This window comes from Octopus bimaculoides, chromosome 22 (assembly GCF_001194135.2).
Source record: "Octopus bimaculoides isolate UCB-OBI-ISO-001 chromosome 22, ASM119413v2, whole genome shotgun sequence".
In the NCBI taxonomy this organism is placed as follows: domain Eukaryota; kingdom Metazoa; phylum Mollusca; class Cephalopoda; order Octopoda; family Octopodidae; genus Octopus; species Octopus bimaculoides.
The window spans coordinates 37,477,050-37,480,894 of NC_069002.1; positions in this window are offsets into that span (position 1 = coordinate 37,477,050).

Consider the following 3,845-nt stretch of genomic DNA (forward strand, 5'->3'; position numbering starts at 1 on the left):
GCTGTACAAACGACCTTTCATTTAGCTATACAACCGATCTTTCCTTTGGCCATACAAACGATCTTTCCCTTCGCTATAGAAACGATCATTCATTTAGCTATACAAACGATCTTTCCTTTGACTATACAAACGATCTTCCCTTCAGCTATACAAACGATCTTTCCTTTGGCTATACAAACGATCTTTCCTTTGGCTATACAAAAGATCTTTCCTTTGGCTATACAAAAGATCTTTCCTGTAGCTATACAAATTATGTGTTCTTTGGCTATATAAACGATCTTCCCTTTAGCTAAACAAACGATCATTCCTTTGGCTATACAAACGATCTTCCATTTAGCTATACAAACGATCTTCCGTTTAGCTATACAAACGATCTTCCCTTTAGCTATATAAACGATCATTCCTTTGGCTATACAAACGATCTTTCCTTTGGCTATACAAACGATCTTTCCTTTGGCTATACAAACGATCTTTCCTTAAGCTAGGAAAATTCGTTTGTATAGCTAAAGGAAGGATCGTTTGTATAGCTAAAGGACAAATCGTTTGTATTGCTAAAGAAATCTCGTTTGTATAGCGAACGGAACGATCGTTTGTATAGCCAAAGGAAAGTTCGTTTGTATAGCTAAAGGAAGGGTCGTTTGTATAGCTATAGGGAAGATCGTTTGTATAGCCAAAGGAAATATCGCTTGTATAGCTAAAGGGAAGATCGTTTGTATATCCAAAGGAAAGATCGTTTGTATAGCTAAAGGAAAGATCGTTTCTATAGTCAATGGGAAGATCGTTTGTATAGCTAAAGGAAATATCGTTTGTATAGCTAAAGGGAAGTTCGTTTGTATAGCCAAAGGAAAGATCATTTGTATAGCTAAAGGAATGATCGTTTCTATAGCGAAAGGAATGATCGTTTGTATAGCCAACGGAAAGATCGTTTGTATAGCCAAAGGAAAGATCGTTTGTAGAGCTAAAGGGAAGAACGTTGGTATAGCCAAATGTAAGGTCGTTTGTATAGCTAAAGGAAAGATCATTTGTATAGCCAAAGGAAAGATCGTTTGTATAGCTAAAGGGAAGATCGTTTGTATAGCCAAAGAAAAGATCGTTTGTATATCTAAAGAATGATCGTTTCTATAGCGAAAGAAATGATCGTTTGTATAGTCAACGGAAAGATCGTTTGTATTGCCAAAGGAAAGATCGTTTGTATACCTAAAGCGAAGAACGTTGATATAGCTAAAGTGAAGATCGTGTGTATAGCCGAAGGAAAATTCGTTTGTATAGCTAAAGGGAAGAACGTTGGTATAGCCAAACGAATGGCCGTTTATATAGCGAAAGGAAAGATATGAAGATCATTTGTATAGCCAAAGGAAAGATCGTTTGTATAGCCAAAGGAAAGATCGTTTGTATAGCAAAAGGGTAAATCGTTTGTATAGCCAAAGGAAAGATCGTTTGTATAACTAAAGGAAAGATCGTTTGCATAGCTAAAGGGAAGATCGTTTGTACAGCTAAAGGGAAGATCGTTTGTATAGCTAAAGGAAAGATCGTTTGTATAGCTAAAGGGAAGATCGTTTGTATAGCTAAACGAAAGCTCGTTCGTATAGCTAATGGGAAGATCGTTTGTATAGCCAAAGGAAAGATCATTTGTATAGCCAAAGGAAAGATCGTTTGTATAGCCAAAGGAAAGATCGTATGTATAGCTAAAGGGAAGATCGTTTGTATAGCCAAAGGAAAGATCGTTTGTATAGTCAATGAGAAGATCGTTTGTATGGCTAAAGGAATGATAGTTTCTATAGCGAAAGGAATGATCGTTTGTATAGCTAAAGGGAAGATCGTTTGTATAGCCAAAGGAATGATCGTTTGTATAGCTAAAGGGAAGATCGTTTGTATAGCTAAATGGAAGATTGTTTGTACAGCTGAAAGGCAGAACGTTTGTATAGCAAAAGGAAAGATCGTTTGTATAGCTAAAGGGACGATCGTTTGTATAGCTAATGGAAAGATCGTTTGTATAGCTAAAGGGATGAACGTTTGTACAGCTAAAAAATGATCGTTTGTATAGCTAACGGAAAATTCGTTTGTACAGCTAAAGGGAAGATCGTTTGTATAGCTAAATGGAAGATCGTTTGTATAGCTACAGGAAAGATCGTTTTTATAACTAATGGAAAGATCGTTTGTATAGCTAAAGGGATGATCGTTTGTATAGCTAAAGATAGATCGTTTGTATAGCTAAAGGAAAGATCGTTTGTATAGCTACAGGAAAGATCGTTTGTATAGCTAATGGAAAGATCGTTTGTATAGCTAAAGGGATGATCGTTTGTACAGCTAAAAAAATGATCGTTTGTATAGCTAACGGAAAATTCGTTTGTACAGCTAAAGGGAAGATCGTCTGTATAGCTAAATGGAAGATCGTTTGTATAGCTACAGGAAAGATCGTTTGTATAGCTAATGGAAAGATCATTTGTACAGCTAATGGGATGATCGTTTGTATAGCTAAAGGAAAGATCGTTTGTACAGCTAAAGGGATGTTCGTTTGTGTAGCTAAAGGGATGATCGTTTGTACAGCTAAAGGGAAGATCCTTTGTACAGTTGAAGGGAAGATCGTTTGTATAGCTAAAGGGAAGATCGTTTGTATAGCTGAAGGGAAGATCATTTGTATAGCTAAAGGAAAGATCGTTTGTATAGTTGGAGGGGAGATCGTTTGTATAGCTATTGAGACTCCATTAATTTAAAGGTAAATATGTAATTGTAAATAGCATGCATCCTTGCAGCTGCTGCTATAATTATGAACTGGTAATTGAATGGTAAATGAGTATTTTTATATACCTCTGACCTGCCCCCGAATTGTTTTTTGTCAAGAGTTGTGTCAGTCAACACACACTGACACAATGACACATCATTCCACTGTCATGGTTGGTTAAGACAGAAAGTTGCCAATGCATAATGTTGTTCATATTAGGATGTTAATTATTCATTTATTACAGGAGAATTAAAATTGAAGGAATAGAAGTGTAACAATATGAAAAGGGAAACAGTGTTATATGACATTACAATAGAGACCTTATTCATTCACTTTTGGCACATTATACGGAACCAATGCTAAAGTTATATTGCTTTAATGCAAAAATTTTATGTTGTCACTGATGGATTCTGATACTATTACCTTGTAATATTTGACTTGATTTGGTTGGGCCATTTGAGAAGGCATAGGGAAAAGACAGACAAAGAATTTTATATATATAGACAAAGAAGTCAACTTGTAGACAGAACTTACAAACTCCGTCTGAGCGTATTAAGCTCTAGAAGAAAATAGCTTGAGTGAAAACTCTCGAGCCACTTTAGGATAGCTTTTTGTAACGCATGACCGCTCGGTGGCATGGCTGAAATCTCATTGATTAGTAATGAAGGCGTATCGGCTGTATGTGGCCCATAGTGGTCATACATATGCATGCACGACTGCAGGAACAACATTTTTCAATAGAGATAAATGAAAATATTGTATTTAAATAGATGGAGTGCAAAAAATTAAAAAGAAGTAATGTTGTAGGGAGAACGTAGAAATACTGCAAAGACAAAGATATTTACGCACAACAAAATTGAAATACACTGAAGTCAATTTTTAGGCAGATGTTGCAAAACTGAATTTAAGCACACTGGGTGAACAAAAATTAAAAATAACTAAATTATTTTGGGGGGGAGAATGTACAAAAACCGTAATAACAGAGATTTTTACACATGACTAATTGAAATACACTGAAGTCAATTTTTAGGCAGATGTTGCAAAACTGAATTTAAGCACACTGGGTGAACAAAAATTAAAAATAACTAAATTATTTTGGGGGGGAGAATGTACAAAAACCGTA